Below are 17,937 nucleotides of genomic sequence, written 5' to 3'. Positions count from 1 at the left end.
ATATCCAATCTAAACCTCTCCTGGTGCAAATTGAGGCCATTTCCTCTTCTCCTACTGCTTGTTACTTGGAAGAAGAGACAGACCCCTACCTTACTACAACCTCCTTTCAGGTAATTGTAGAGAGTGATTAGATCTTCCCCAAGCCTTCTTTTCTCCAGGCTAAAGACCCCAAGCTCCCTCAGCCTCTTTTCAAAGGACATGTGCTCCATACCCTTCATCCGCTTTGCCCTTCTCTGGACTTGCTCCAGCACCTCAATGTCTTTCTTGTAGTGAGGGGCCCAAAACTGAACACAGGATTCAAGGTGCAGCCTCCCCAGGGTCAAGAACAGGGGGACATTGATTGACCTGGTCCTGCTGTGCACACTGTTTCTGACAAAAGCTAGGGTGCCACTGGACCTCTTGGCATACTGGTGGATCACGTTCAGTCGCTGTTGACCAGCACCCCCAGGTCTTTTTCCACCAGGCAGCTTTCCAGACACTCTTTCTAAAGCCTATAGCATTGTATGAGGTTGTTGTGACCCAAGTGCAGGACCGCAGTGTGGAACCTCACACCATCTGGTGCTGGGCCATCAATCCAGCCTGCCCATATTTCTCTGTAGGGGGGTTCTACTCTCAAGACACTCATGGTGTCCAGAATCAGGTTCTTATTTTGGTTCTCAAAATTAAGAGACAATGCCTTCCATAAAATCAATAGGAAAAATGGTTCCTTTTCACAATTTTGAGTCCAACTAAAATGCTCTGAGATAAACTAATGTTAAAAATCTAGTTCTGTGGAACTTCACATGATGTTATTTTAATTCAGAAATATAAAGAAGAAATTATATAGTAAAGATTAACAGAGCATGTCTGCTTACTTAGAGATTTCATGAACAAGATATGTAGTGAAACTGAAGTGTCTGCACACTTGCAGCTATCACAGTTTAAAAAAGGACTTAACATATATGCACAAAGCACAGATTTCTTCAATAACCTGAGACGGATTAAATGTCAAGGCACTGAAAGCAGCAACAGAACTAGATGTCACCTAGGACCCTCATTTCTACACATGGCCCAGGAGTCCCACTTCAATCCAGCCAGGAGCTGTCAGTGCCCTCCACCCATTCTTCAGACATCTGTCAGATGAATGCCTTGGCCCTATGATGCAGTAGGCTTAGCTCTGTAAGGACTTTCAGCCCTATGTTGGTAGCCCATCTCCATCCTGGCCCTCATCTCATTTCTTTTTTAATCCCTGCATGCAGTCTAGCCCTGGTTCATTGTTTGCCACGTTGCCATGGCTACTTATGGACCCTGTTACCAGCCACTGGCTCTGGCCCCCATATTCAGCCCCTGTGGGACTGTGCCCCATAGAGGAGGGCACAGTCTGTGTGAAAGTGACCCCCAGTTTCAAGTTCCTTGTCTTCCAGCCCTTGCTGTTCCCTGATAATAAAATTTCATTTAATTGGATATATTTCAAGACAACTTCAAAATCTGTCTGTATTTATAGGGAAATAAATCCTTCAGGAATGCACATTTGATTTTCATATTAAACTAGGACATTAAAATTATTACTCTTGATTACTTTCTGTGGGTTACTTGGTATAGATTCATAAAATAATTCAGGTTGGAGGAACCTCAGGAGGGCTGTAGTCTAACCTCCTGCTCAAAGCAGGGTCAATTAGATCAGATCTCAGAGGGGAGATTCCACAACCCCTCTGGGCAATTTTGGTTAGTATGTCTGGCTTTCTATTCACTTCAATGAAGACCAGTCTCACTAGGCTCCATATAAGTATTTGAAGAATGCTCTGACCCTTCCCTATCCCCAGCCAACTCTTCTCCAGACTGAAGTAGTCCTTCTCCCTTAGTCTCTCCTTGGAGGGTAAGTGCTCCATGGTGAACCTTCCCTGAACCTACTGCAATTTATCAGCATCTTTCTTGCACTGAGGATCCAACATTGAATGCCATATTCCAGGTTTAAGAGCTGTGGAAAGGGAACTATAAGCTTCCCACAATTTACTGCCGACACTTGCTTAGTAGCCCAGTATGTCATTAGCTACCATTGCTTCCAGGGTGCACTGTTGACTCATGTAACAAGTAGTTGAAACTTACCTTTATTCTGCTACATGAGCAGAACATTTTATTAGTGTTTTCCCAAGAAGACCCACTAACAGAAAAGATGATTTCAGGCACAAAGTAATGACATGAAATGAACAGGAGTTCCTGATACACTAATTTTCTTTTAAAAGGTAGTACAGAATATCTATGAGTGTTTAAAGAAAGAAAAATATTTATAGGAGTCTGAAAGGAATCATAGAAAAGTTATTGGTTTATTTTTCCCTTAAGGTGACCTTCTCTGTGATGTGAAAATCAACACTAGATGTATCTTGTGATATTTAGTGGAAAGACAAGAAAGGTCTGTAGCTCAGGCCTTGAAATAAAGCCTCTGATTTCCTTCAAAACTCTAACAGTATTGCCCTTCAACAAACCTACTGTTTGATCATCTGGATATATAAGCATATATAAGTTTGAGCTGTATACCAAACGAACAGATTGAATTGTTACCAGAGAATAAAAACCAAGTGACTTTGAATAGATGCCCAGTCTGTTGCTACTAATTAGTTCCCTTAGATTGTTCCTAAATATAAAATTTCTTCTGTGTTGATAAGCATCCTTAGAATTCTGTAGGAAATTTCTGTAGGAAATGCAAAGTAATGTTTATGTTCTCCTATGCTACACTTACAGAGATTAAAACTAGATGATGATACTTGTTAGTCTTATATTTTTATTCTTAATAATATAGAGTATAATTAGCAATATTCCTTACAAAATAAAGTAAGTAAGCTGGAAAGTCACTTTGGCTTTGCACTTCTTAAATAGTATAGGGAAAATTTAAATACTAATGTATTGAATTCTTCAGTTTTTCCTGCTTGTGAAAGATCTATGAACAAAATTAATTTATATAATTATTATTTATTTAGTTACACTCCAAGACAAAAAAGTCAATGGATCAGACGAATTGTCAGGAAGTCCTAATTTCTGATCAGGAATGGAAACACACATATTTAGGCTGATCTGCAGACCATATCATTAAATCTAGAGCAACACCAAGTAAATTCTGTGCATAAGTTTCCTAGCTTCAGATTTCCAAAGAAGTGGACAAATTCAGAAATAGGCTCAAAGCTACTCTTGTCTTTGTTGCAAACAGACTAAAACCACAGGAAAAATCCACCAGGAAATAATAGGGGTAAAGATCAGACAAATTGGTTGTGGGTAGCAGTATGGAAGGGTTTTTGACTCATTCTAGTGCTCTGATGAGGAAAAGGTGAATACAGTTGAAATTCTGCTGTGGCCTTTCAGCAGTCCCACCAGTTGAAAGCTCAGGGTGTCCTAGGAGTCAATGCAATGTTCATCTGGATGTAAGACAACAGATGTGACCCAAGGGTAGGAACAATAATAATGACACAAGTACTTACGTTTTTCACCATGTCACACACACTTACATAACAATGGTTTAAAACTGTGTAACAATTCTGGGGAACAGGATGAAAAATGCTAGTACTGTAATATTTGTGATCTTGCCATGCATTCTGTCAAAGAAGAAAAAACCACACACACCTGTGTGTCGCAGTGTGCCTAGTTATGGCTTGCATATACACGTACACGTCCTAGTCATTTATGCCTACTTTATAGCCATAGCAAGAAAAGAAATGGGATGACACTCTGGAATTGTTTACCTCTACCCTCTGCTATCCAGGGAGTCTGCAATGACAGTACAGGATACTGACATCAGCACTGTGTATTGGAAGTCTTGTGAAGTGAATCCTGAGCACCTAATCCCTCACATGTGATAGGATTTATAAACTGATGTAGCAGTCTTTAAAAAATGTCACCTACAAGGTAGTGCTGGGATTAAAGGAAAGAATTCAATAGACATTAAAATGAAAGCTAAAAACAACTCCCAAGAAAGGAAACCAATTCCAAAAACAGGACAGTATCCTTTTCCTTTCCCTTGCATTTTTGCCACAGGTAGCATTGGCAGTGAAGACACGATCTTCATGGACAGTTCAGAACATTCTGTCAATCAAATAAATGAACTTGATAGAACTTCTAAAATACAGTGACAGATTAAGAGAACAGAACTCCATCCCTTAAAAGGGAGCAGTGAAAGTATGCTCACATGGGAAAGCCAACCTTAAACCCAAAGGGTTTACAGCTCAGAGACTGGAAAAAAGAGACCTAAATCTCAGGGGAAATTGAAGTAGTCCAGGAGAAAAATCAGTGTTTTGTTAAGATTTCAAGTTCTTAAATTAATTTTCTCTTTTGCAGCTATTACCAGTCTGTAATACAAATTTAATCTTTGGGATTTTATTTTTCTCATTTTTAATCTACCGTTTCAAGTCTGTATATATACAGACTTGATCAAGATATAAGATCAAACTGGATTCAAGTGAATATAACAGGCACACTATATAATCCTTTTTATGAAAGACCCAAGTCCAAACATGACAAACTTGCTCCTTGGAGCCTTTGCAACCCAAAACAATCTTAGGAATCTAAGATATCATGATGCATTTTCTTCTAAGCAAAAGTCAGTTTTGTGTACCCAGTAAATTCGTCAGCAGGCATTAAGCACTGAAATGCAGATAAGTGGTGAGTCAATTTACAGCTGGAAGACTTATAATCTCCTATTGTCATTCTGCATTACACATGCTGCATCAACATGCAGATACGATAAATGTTTTAAATTAAGGTAAATGGGTTGTTTTCCATGAAGCAATGTTTTCTCACACCAACAGTTGTATGTATCTCATTCATGATCTTGGTTTCTTGGGTTGTTCAGCATTGTTGAGCCACACAGCAGACTGGACCAGAGAAAAGGATGAGGGAACAATACAGATGCAACAAAATATTTTTCATCCATATTAATTCTCTGATCTGGCCCCCTACCTACCCTTATGAGTGCTACAGTGAGCAGAGAGGGAGCAAGAATCAGGAATCAGACCAAGTCTGCAGTATCTCAAAAGCAATAGGGACATTAAATGATCAAATTCAAATTATTTTCTTTCCAATCCTTTTTCAATGCCTTTTACTGCTCTCTAGTTCTGGTTTAACCTCATCAAGTTGATGGTAACCCCCCCGCCAACTTCTCTAATACTGAAATTTTTTGTATTGGTCAAAATTAAAATGTGTTGTCTATCAAAACAAATGTGACGAACTCCTGTGTTATACAAGTCTTCATATAATTTAGCAGTTGTAATCAAATCTGTTTCATCAATGCTTAGCTTCTGTCTCCTTTTCCATTTTGATCTTTCAATAATTTCTTCTTTTGATTTCTTTTGTCCAATTAACTCCTTGCTTTTGAGCAACTTTCCCTGGGTTTATTGGATATTTTTTTTTATGCTGAACTTTTAGAGGTATCCTATGAATAACAAATAAATAAATACATTTAAATTACAAAGAAGGCTATAGAAAAAGACCCTATACAGTGACTCAAACTGAAAAAAGTAGGTTTAGATTAGATATTACGAAAAGGAGTATGGCGCTAATAATGCCAAGGTTGCAGGTTCAATCCCCATACAGGCCATTCACTTCAGAGTTGGACTCGATGATTCTTGTGGGTCCCTTCCAACCCAGAACAGTCTGTGATTCTGTAAAATATTCTTTGCTGTGAGGGTGGTGAGTCACTGGAACAGGTTGACCAGAGAAGTTGTGTATGCACCATCCCAGAGAGTGTTTAAGGTCAGGTTGGATGGAGCTCTGAGCAACCTGGTCCAGTGGAAGGTGTCCCTGCCCACAGCAGGGGGATTGGAACTAGACCAGGAGTCTGTATTTCATTGCATCTCACCAATATGTGAAGTTGGAATGTATTTTAGGTGTGACAGTAAAGAATTGTGGGTGTTAAGCAGAAAGTTTTTCCAAATGAAGGTGCTTCATGCCCAGAATAACACCTTCTTATTGTTTGCAACAAGAGCTCATGACAAGTACAGAATTGAACAATGCTATACTGTAATTAAAGATGACATAGCATGTTGATATTTAACAGCAATACTTGTCTATAAACATCTTATTCTTGTCATCTCTCTACTTACTATTAACTAGTAATCTAGAGAGACAGGGTGCTGAGAGGAATAAGCATTTAGTACCAACTTTCATTTCTGCATCGCCAGTTCAGACCCTGACTCACATGTTCATGTTGAGATGCCATAGTTTAGTAGCATTTTCTTATCCTGTGATTTCAAATCACTTCCCATAGGGTGCATATCTTCATCACAAAATCAGCTATACAACTGTCACTAAGTGCATCGGCGTTGATTATACCTTTAGAGAGACTGGGAATTGAATGCTACAAGTGACAATGACATCTGGTCCTAAAAGAACTAAGAACATTTATTGCTTAAAAGCATACTGACAGAACAGTAGGGGAAGGACAATGTAAATGCTAAATTCAATTAGAAAACCCCAACTTTTGTAATCCTAATGTTTTATTTTCTTCTTTAATAACATAATAAATATATATCAGGAAGACTCCTGATCTTCTATATTTTTACATGAAAACAGTAGGATTGTTTTCTGATATCAAGTTTGTCCATTTTCTCAATATACACCTCAGATGCTTTTTTATAGCAGGGAAACTACAGAATGTTAAATGAAAACCAAATGAAAAAAGGTACAAGAATTGTGTACCAAAACCTGAGCTGATAATCATATGTTTTTAATTACTTCATTGCTAATATTTTCAGAAAGTTCTTTAAAAAATATCCTACATACTGAACTGATGTTTTTAAAGCATGTAATTTTCTAGTGTTTTACATAAAGAAAATGTATCAAGAATTCATCAAGAATTAATAAATTCATCAAAAATCAAGAATTCATTATGATTTTTTCTTAGAATGAATCTCTGTTTAAAGGAAATAGCTTAGCTTTTGAGTTTTAAAGGATGTCTAATGTAGAGCTGCATTTAAAAAAGAAGTTTTAAACTTGTGCCAACATTTTGCGACAACTTTTCCAACTACATCTATAGTATGTATCTTAGATAAGTAGCTTAGATAAATAATGTTGAGCTGTAACGTGCTACTTATGGTCCATGAGATTTCAGTGGCCTGCTGCCAACCACTTGAAAAAGGAATGGCTTTTTCTTTATGTTATTCAGATAGGGATTCAAGGGAGAACAGCCAGAAGATTAATATTAACTTTTATTTAATTATTTTACTTATATATATATATATATATTTTAACTTTTATTTAATAATAACTTGCTTCCAATTATTTTAACTTTTTGTTTTCAAATTTTAAGGCACTTGACTGACCATTTAGTTCACAGCATTATTATCCATCCATTCTCAAAGCTGTCTAAATTTACAAAGTTTTTCCTGTATGACCTCATAGGCTGATGAGAAATTCTCTGCTAAGAGCTGATCAAAAAAGTAAATATCTTCCAAAATACAATTTTAACAAATTTTATTTTATTTTAATAGGAAGAGATTTTCAGTGCTGAGTAAACAATTGTTCTTCTCTTCCTGTTAAAATAAAATCACCATCATAATCACCTCTAAATGGTTATAGCAGTATTGTTCGGGATAACATGAGTCCAAATATGAATTTAACATACATGTGAAAAACTGGCAAACTTTGCAAATCTGTTTATGACAAAATGAGTCTCTTCTTAGGTTATAGTACTTTATTGTTGAAATGCATGTTCTCTTCATGAATAAATCTCTCCATCTGTAGAGTTCTTACTGACTTACTTTTGAAGAATTTTTAAGTAGCATGCTGAGCATTCTGAACCTGTTCTTGCAGATCTGTGTATTTTGATATTATTGATAAAAAAGTTTTATCAAAGCTAACATAAATCAAAGCAAAAATGCCATCAAATATCAAATGCAGATTGAAGGATTCAGCCATGTAGTTCTAGAGGTGTAAGTGCCACTTTTCAGCAACTCCATTTTTATAAACCGTATAGACATTTCAAAGTCTGCTATTGTGTATTACTATTTGAAAATTTCATTGAACTCTAACTTAGAAAAAGCATGAAGGAAGTAACTGTTTATAAACATGGAGCTGCATTTAATTTGATACTTTAATGAGCAGTATATACTAGTTCCTGCAGAGTACTGTTTCAGCTATATTAGATTACAGTTATCACTACTTGTCTAGACATGGGATCAAAATGTGAATCTTAAATTAGATTTTGTCAGGGTATTGTACTTATCTTAATAATATGACAGTCCAGTAGCTGAAGAATATAAGTTCACCAAGAAAACCTTGGAATCTCTTGGGAAATTTCTTTCAAGACTTGTAGTGTGTATTCAATTAGTTTTTTAATGAAAAATGACATTGAAAATACAAGAAAAAACTGAAGTCTGTCATATAATTAAGATTTCAAATTAATCACTATCTTAGTTAAACTTCAATATGAGGCATGTATCAAAATGACAAATTACAGTACAATAAGCTGACAAATATGGCTTATTTAACAACATTATTCTGAAAGAAAGAAATTAAACAGAAAACATTGAAATAGTAAGCAGATTTTTACCAACTGAGAGACATCTTGTTTTTCTAATAATTAAGCATCTCTCAAGGCAGAAGAAATGATAGTTTAGTAATTGGTTTTCAACTTTCAAAGAATGACTTTTTTGAAGATGCTAAAACAAATAAACATATTTCCATTCATTTCAGCTGGTACAAAATCATGCATATTCTGTGGCTCTCTAATCAATCAACTTATTTATTTATTTATTTATTAAGATTTATCAAAGAAAATTTATCACTGAACAGATAACCACTAAAGTCTAACTGCTAATTATGATAGAATAAAACACTAAGTCTATAATCAAGCACATGTCTATGAGGTTTTTTTCCTAAAAAATATATGTTATTTTTTAAATGAAAGGACTGGGAAGGGAAGGAGAAGTCTATCTAGATGATTTTATCATGTATTCTCTCAAAAACAGGATGACAAATATTTGGCAGCAAAAGCAATCTTTAACTTACTTGCATACTGATAATAATGTGACACAGTCACCCATACTGAGACTCATCCACATGACCTTTGAGAGGTACTAGTGGTTAGACACTCCCTCCTGCATGATACAGTTCCCTGCCTGCAACCAGGCTTCTAATTTTGGACCAGGTACTTCTTTCCTGGAGCCCAGACACATAGATTCACACAGCAATTGCTGTTTGTTCAGCTTCACGACTGATACTTCATGCTATTCACCCATGTGAGGAGTAATAACATGGCCAAAGGAAACTTTGAGCAGATCAAAAATTGGTATGGGATTCTGAGGAGAAGAATGAGGGGCATGTGATCCCTGATAGTGTTGTATCCCTTTCAATCCTTCTGGTGCATTCAGTAGACCAACGCCTAGTTGCAGAGTTGCCTTCAAGGGTTTGGCCTTCTTAATCATAGTACCTCATCTGAAGATGAAGTAGTGCTGCTGGGAAGAAATTAAACTACCTGACCAAGGCAAAGAAGAACATAACTGCAACTGGACTGCTTTAACTCAAAGGAGAGCCTTTAAAAATAGTCCTATCAAGGGACAGGGACCTAACAATAAAGCAGAAGGGAAGAAAATCGAGCTCAGGTTTAGAAGGAAGGCTGAGAAGTAAGTACTAAAATTAGGACACTAGACTTTAAGACATCATATTTGGATTTATTTGGGGAATTTTTAAGCAGAGTCTCCTGGGAAGCAATTACGAGGAGGAAGGGCAGGCAGAGAGATGGCTGATTTTTTTAAATGACATCCCAACTATTTTAAGGGGAAGTGAACTTTGGCAAATGACTCATGAGGTTAACATGGGAGATTCTTAATGAACTAGAATGCAAAGAAGAATGGACCAAAAAAATTGGAAAAAAAAAAAAGGATAGACAACAAGAAAGGCGTATAGAAGTGGGGCTTTAGTACTTAGGGACAAAATGAAGAAGGTCAAAGTACAAGGGGCATTCATACAAGTGAGGGGTGTTGTGGGTTATACAAAGTGATTCTACAAGTATGCTAGCAGCAAAAAATAGGCAGGGAAAAGTGAGTGGAACAGACAGCAGTATACAACATGGAAAAGGCCAAAGAACTCTATGCCTTATGCGTATCATTCTTCACAAGGAATGTATCAGTCCAGTTGGGAAGGAGAGAGGTAGTCAGTTCTGGGTTTACATTGAGAAGTTGAATATATTGACATTCATAGATTCACCCAAGGGTACCAGAAGAGCTGTCCCACCACGACTGAAAAGCTGCTGCCAGTAACCCATGGAAAGTTATAGCAATCAGTGGTAGTCCTTCATGATTAGACAGACTAGTGATACACTTGTCCTAATGAAAGCAAGAGGGATCACTACACCCACTATAAACTAGTAACCCTTCCCTCAGTTCCATAAGTAGCCTAAAGTAGCCTAAAGAGCACAATTTTGTAATCCATTTTGCATCACCTGAAAGATTAAGCTAATTGGGAATAGTCAGCACAGACTTACCAAGGGCCAATTATGTTTGATGAACTCAAATGACATTAAAGTATCTGAAGGGATGTTATAAGTGGCCACTGAATCCAGCAGCTCTGGGACCTGGATATTTATCTTGCCTGGTCACAGGGCATCTTGTGATGCCCCCACTCTGGGGCATCTTGAGACCTGGCGATGTCTGACTCAAGCCAATGGACCTCCTTGTTGCTTTTTCATTTGTAGATTTAACCAGTTACACAGCTGAGCAAGCATCGCAGAGAAACACATAGACACAAACAAGACACTGACACAACAGGCTACAGACTGGCACAGGCCAGGCTCTGCCTTCAACAGCATCCACCTCAGCTTGAGCACTGGAAGCCAAGTCCCCTCTTTGTCTGGCAGACACAGTAGGCCACTCATGAAGGTGCACATGCATCTTGTGAAACTGAGTTCACAAGCATATGTACATTCTGTCTGCCTGGCACCCCTGCCCAAACCCCAGGTCCTTTTACTGGCCCCATGGGTCCCCTGCTCACTGGCTGGTCCAGCTTGATGCCCACTAGCAAACATGAAGTACTGACACGCTTGTCCAGCATATACTCTCAGCCCACCTGATACCTCATCCCAGATCCAGAACCTCCTGCCCACTGGTGAGTCCACCTGGAAGTATGCTGGTGAGTGACACATGCAATTGCCCTGGCACTGCCTCAGTGTCTGTCACAGGATCTCAGTACCTGTCACATGATCTGTTCCAAGGGCTGGTGTTGAGCCCCTCACTTGCTTCACTCATGCTGTATCCTCCTGACAGCCGTTCTTTGGGATTCATATCATTCTCACCCCATTGGAGGCAGATGAGACCCCCACCCACTCCAGTAGATGGCACTGAGACCCCACTCTTTCCAGCAGCTGACACCACATGCCAGGGTCACCTACACCCCCAGGCTGGCTCCAGTAGCCCTCACTCCAGTGGCACTCAGCCTTTTAAACACCCCCCATCCCCCAGGACAGAGAGTAAGATTGCTCTGAGAGTTAAAAAAAACCCATTTAACAAGAAGATAGGATGAGTAGTGATCATGTACAGGGCTCAGCCGGATGAGTGTACTGACCAGAGCCCTTTTTCACACAACACTCACAAAATTATGAAAATGCAGAAGAATGGCACAAAATAATTCAGTATTTGGAAAAAATTGCTTTATGATAAGACTTAAAAAGCCCATATTAAAAAGAGAGAGTACTCTGAAGCGTGTGATTTTATTGCAGTACTTAAGAACCTGCATAAGAACTCAGAGATGCTAATACTAAGGGCTCTGTAATTTAGTAGATAAAAGCAGAACAAAAGCCAGTGACTGGAAGTTCCAAAATCAGAATTAAAAAGTCTTACTTCTAAGTGAGGCAGGGTGATCTGTGTAATCAAAGAAAGTTTTCCTAAAGCTTGATATTGTCAAGAGCTAAATTTGTTTCCAGGAGTTATTCTTTAGTCAAATCCAAATTAGTGTTTTCGGTATCAAGAAAATGGTGTGAAATGCTATAAAAATTTAACAGATTAAATCCACAGGGTTACTTTTCTTTACTCCCTCTGGATCTATACAGGAATGGTGGTACCAATATAATATATAGACAATATAGGTAGAAGTGCCAAGGCAACCTAGTATTGATTTCATAAAGGGTGATTGTCTTCTGTGCTACAGCTTTACAGGTACATCTGGCACTAGGATTAGCATGATAGTCCTGAGGCAATAACATATTGTGACACTCAGGTGACACTGGGTGAACTGAAAGAAAAAAACATATTTTCCCAGCTAGTATCTATTTCATTTAGTGACACTATTAAGTGACAGAGTGTATTTTGGAAAAGTTACTTATGATTTTAAGAAAACACTGTCTAGGAAGATATCATGTGGCTATTCATCTCTGTATAATACATGGGAAAGAATACTGATGTATAGTTTTTCCACATAAAATACCTGAGATATTTCAAAAAATTTAATAGATTTCTTGTTTTGCTTGTTCTTGACTGGATTGATGCTGAAGTACTAATAATAGGATCAAACTCAGGGCAATATCCTGCTATTGTTTATCATAACACAAAATTTGTACAACTTTATGTCTCTTATCTGAGTTACACTGCAAACACATCATTATAAAAAATCACTTTAAAACATGACATAGCATCATGTCTTATAGCTTAAATATTTATTTAATCTTTCTGTAAACTTTTTTATGCTTTTATAACTTCCCTTCATTTGTTAAATTAATTTTTAAATATTGCAAAATGTTAACTTTACCTTCCCTATAAAAAGGGAGTTCAGAACATTAATGACTATCTTGAAGAATGGTACAACGAAGTCAAAGTCTGATAAGTACCTTTCATGTTTTCTGTTTCCCTGAATATACAGTAATTTTATCACCGTATCATGTGCTGTGGAGAGTAGATACAAGTCCATGAACAGGCATTAGTGGAATGTTTTCCATCCAAGCTAGTATTCCAAGATCAGAAGGATATGTTAGATAATTTTATGGGACTTTGTAGACAGTGTGGCAGATATTCATACATTCAGACAAAAGATAGAAACTCCAGCAGCTTTATTTTCTTCTTGTTATCCAACAGGTTGAATGGACGCAAAAATAGAGAATATAGATTGCCTCATATTTAGCATGTTTTCTTGTTAGATTTAATAAGTTTGGTTGTCAAAACAGGAGTTTCCATTAGAAATGTATCTGTTTATGTAATTTAATCATTCTCTGTTTAAATTTTCCTTCCTTTCCCTTCCCTTTCCAAAATTTTAGGCAAATTCAATTTGATTCCATTTTTATTAAGGGGTTGCTGAAACAATGCAATGACAGAGGGCAGCCATACCCACAACAGTTATGGCAAAACCTAAACAGCAGCAACAAAAAGAGCCTATAATATTGTCAGGTAGTAAGCCTGATGACAACTTTACAGCTTAAAGTCTGTGGCTTTTATAACTCCAAACTGGCAAACAATTCTTCAGTGGACTTTTGTAGAAAGCACTCCAACACTAAACAGTAATTCATTAGTATTCTTTTAAATTTTATACTAAGTTAGAAGTGATATTATTAGCTTAATACATCTAGTACTTCATGAACCTTACCTAAATCCAAGCTTTAGATTATGTGTAGCCACATTTCTGAATTCTGATATGGAGGAGAGCTAAAAATAGGTTATTCTGTTTGTTCATTCTCTAGCTCTATACCAACTGCCAAAATTATTTTTAGCATCCACATCCTGGCACATTTAAGTCCTACTAGTATTTCTGATCTACACGCTTCAATAATCATGTACATCAGTTACCAATTTTTCTTTATATTGCTGGAAGAAACGCATGATAGGTCCTTAGAAGTCACTAGATGGAAATCCTGTTCTGTTAATAAACACCATCTGCTACCTTCTTTCCTTCCCCCATCTCTCATTATCCATAAAGACGTGATCTTTCTTGAAATTTTTAAAATTGTTCTCAAAGCACTCTTAAAAACATTTCAACAGAATTGCTAAATTCCATAGCAACAGTCCAGTACAAACATGAAGACCATTTCATTATTTATACAGTGTCTAATAATTCAGTTTTACAATTCAGCTTTAAAATGATGTGCAGCAGTACAAACCAGAAAAAGTTACATTTCATACAACTATTATCAATAATTTCAATTCACCTCCAGGACATTCAGAGTTTTCACTATAAGGATAACCTATATATTAAATTCTTCTTTTCTTTACCATGACCACTAGGATAGCACAAACATGTCTATCATATTTACCTTGAATAAAGATTATCATAAATTCTAGCAGTAAATTTCTTAATGGAGTCAATGATTTTAGTAATGTCAGCTACCTGTTTAGTAGCTGTAAAATAACACAGTAAGAACAAAAGAAGCACTGTTCAAAGCAGGGCTAGGTCCACTGAAGCCTCTTGCTGTATGGGCCAAGCTGCTATGCTGCTTTCTTTCTCAGCAGCTGTATTTCCCCTCCTGTACTCTCAATGAATAAAGCTGCTTATGTATCTTAGGACAACAGGAAATGGAAAAGTGCATCAAATTCTTCTATTTCGAAACCAAATAATCTCATCAGAAATAAAATAAAAAGGACACAGCTGCACTGTGACTTAGCCTAAATTATCAAATAGGTGATTAACAGTTTTCCTCCATACATTAATACCTACACATGTTGCACAGAGTCTGAAAGATACTGAAAAAAAAAAAGTGCCAGAAACCTCTCCCAAAAAAATCAGGCACAGGATCAGAAACTTAGAACTTCCCCATTTCTCACCCCAACCAGCAATGCTGTGTCACTAGACAGAAATAAAATTATAAATTACTGTTGGTAATTATTGTAGCTCCAGTTTTTCTTTTTCTGTTCTCACTGTAAGTGAAGTCTATTTCTTTTGGGTAATTTGTTCCAGTTTTCTCTCATGAAATCATTTTTCTCCAAGGGTATTGTGCTAGATAGAGAGGTATATTTATCAGATGTGTTCTTTTCCAAATAATAAAGAAATTGAACATAAAGAAGTATGTGCATAGTGTACCAAAAATAACTCAAATACGCCACTTGATATTGAGGAAAGAAAGAGGGTGAGGAGAAAAGGAAGGAGAGGAGACATGGATGCTGGGACACAAAGTAAAGACTAAGGTTTATGATACAGATGTTAGCAAGCTAGAGTGGGCATTTCTGCAGTCTCCTGTGCACCTGGTTTGACTAAATGCAGTTGCAATGGCTCCCATATGGTGGATCAGCATAGTCTTTCTATTAATGATATAATTTTATATCTTTTCATACACATTTTTATTCTCAGGAGATTAGAAAATGACTATGTTCCACTGTGTTATGATCAAGAAAATTCATCACATATTCATATTTCTTACAGATTCTGTCAGGTACTCTGGAGTTTCTTGTCAACTTTCAGCTCAACTGCAAATTTGTCAAGAGCATAAGAAGTTAGAGAAAGAGACGTTTGCAGGCTTTGTTTTTAGTTGTTTTTTTTTTTTTTTTTTAATAGTGAACAGTAATGCATCCCATATAACCATCTACCTATGTTTTCTATTTCCAAGCATTTCAAAGCAAAGTGTTTTAATTATCTCTGATTATGAAATGTATGTTCCCTCTCTTTCAAATCATAACTGGGTCTAATCCCTTCAGAGATATGTCTCTACTGCTCACTCTATCCTCTCATTCCACCTCTATCATTTTGCTTTATTGCAATGACAGGTTGCTAATTATTTCTGTCTTAAATTTCAAATTACAAATCCATAATGAAGCATGAAATTATGTGGTCTGATATTTAGGGGTACTAAGTATGCAGATGTTTCATCAGGAAGCTAAGAAGGAGCTACTGGGCAATCAAAATTTTTGAAAATTGGATACTAGGAAGAACCAGAACTTAAAATGTTGATTGCAGGGTTATACACATTCAGAAAGAGTACAAGATAAGAAATGGAAATTGCCCTGATGTGATTCTCATTTAAATACATCTTTTCTCTCACGTCAAGGAAGATACATGAAATGAATGTAATGTAATGAGCTTTCATTTCTTTGCTGTCTGGGTATAAAGACAGGTAGCTTCACAGGAAGTCAGAAAAATGGGTATTTACAGAAAAATTCTCCGGCTGAATGAAGTTGCCTTGATGCAGGTCTTAAAACAGTAGATTTGGCTGTGTAAGGATCATTGAATTAAAACTCTGGGATCTAGCCTAACTTCTTCAAGTTCCTAATTTCACAAAATAAAACCTCCGTTTCAAAAAAGATTAATATCAAGTTTAAGGAAACAAGTTTATATTTTGTTCTAAAATGCTGATTTCTGTGATTGAAGGTAAAATTTCTCTAGACTTGACATCGATTTAGGAGTTTGAGTTCTATTACTCAGCATGTTATTTTAACCTAGAAAAGAACTATGTGAGGAGTCAGTCATATGTGCAAACTGGTCTATTGCTGATCTTCCATTTTAGATTTAATTATTTTGTCATAACTGAGATGCATACTATGTTGTCTGTTAGCATTAGTAGTGCAAAATCTTTTGGCAAACAGTTTATAAGAACAACAGCTGATACCATATATAGTGAACTCAACGTGCATGAGAGATACATTTTGCATAGTTGAAAAACCATAGGAATTGCATAGATACATTTTAATAGAACATTTTTTAATAACGTTGCTGCTGAACAAAGTTACCGAATACTTGAAAAATTAATAGACTACTGAGTAGCTACAAACTAGCCAAAACCAGTTACACATAGCCTGAATTTCTATTTTGTAGATTACCTCTTGTTTTTGTGCAAGTCAGAAAAAAAAGATAGTGTGTAACCATTTCAGCTATTTTCTATAACTCAAGGGACAAGAAAAGCCTGAATATTATGTTATGTTTTTCATTTCATATCTTGATATGCAGGAGGGAATTTCTATATTAAATAGTATTCCAATGCATCGTACCTGAAGGTAGACTATATCGATGGCTGAAGACATTTTACTACAGAGTGACTCTGGGCTGTATTTCTGTGGCCACCCTCCATTGTATTACTAATTTTTGGATATTTTCCTAGCTATCAAAGTGTTACTCAGCTAGTTGCTTTCTCAGAGATTAGTTTCTGTTGCAGATGGGACCAATCAGGGAACAACAACAGCCTCAGAACTTCTCCAGGCAGTTTATTATAGCTACTGTCTTGATGATGGAGACACTTACCAGAAGCAGAAAGAGCAAGTGTCTTTACATCAAGTGTCTTAAAAAAAAAAAAAAGATGGGGAAAAAAATGCAAAATCAAAAAAACCCAAAACACAAAGAACAATAGCAAACGAAAAGAGAAAAACAACAATTTCTTTGTATATCCTATAAACACAAGTTAGAGTTCATAGTCCCAGTACCAAGAAATAGATCTAAAAAAGAGAATACATGATATAAACAACTCTTGAAACACTACTCAAGTGAGCTTGATTACAAACAAGATCCTTCCTGCGACATACAAACAATACTATGAACTTCTGGACTTCAGGAATACATATTCCAGCTCATTTACTTAATGTTTGTGTGAAAACTGCAGACAATTGTGAAAATTCCAATAGGGAAGTAGCTTTGTGTCAGTTCAGAGAACTGAGTCAGCATTTCCCCTGTGTCAACATATGAGAAGGAATCCGTCCATGAAACTTGCAGATATAAATTCCACTGTCTAGAGAAATTCGAGCGTAACTAGCAATGTGTTGATGTCAATTTGAATAAGCTTTTGTTAGAAGGACCAGATAGATTATGGTCAAGTTTTTCAGAACTTAAATAGTTTGCCATTTTTAAAGGTAAAGTCATAAAATATTTTGTGTCTGTATGGCACTATATATGGTAGAGTTTTAAATATTTTAGTTTCAGAGGTGAATCTATGCATCTGAATGATTGCATGAAAAGCAAATATTGCAACTTGGATAAGGTTATAAACGTGTATTTGTATAAATTTTTGTGGGATGTTTTGTTGTGTTATGTGTAGAGCTCAGAAAGAAAAAAAAACAGAATATTTTGTTAAGAATGTCTTAC

At 36.5% G+C, this 17,937-nt stretch overlaps 1 protein-coding gene across 1 annotated transcript in view; it reads right to left on the bottom strand.

The window, feature by feature from the left end:
- The window catches only part of CSMD3 (CUB and Sushi multiple domains 3), a 604,389-nt gene that overhangs the window by 482,956 nt on the left and 103,496 nt on the right, over window positions 1-17,937 (bottom strand). The gene's annotated exons all lie outside the window — the stretch shown is intronic.

The sequence above is a fragment of the Manacus vitellinus genome, unplaced genomic scaffold (assembly GCF_001715985.3).
Source record: "Manacus vitellinus isolate BGI_N305 unplaced genomic scaffold, ASM171598v3 scaffold_1_pilon, whole genome shotgun sequence".
Taxonomy (NCBI): domain Eukaryota; kingdom Metazoa; phylum Chordata; class Aves; order Passeriformes; family Pipridae; genus Manacus; species Manacus vitellinus.
This window is presented reverse-complemented; position numbering and strand designations above follow the sequence as displayed.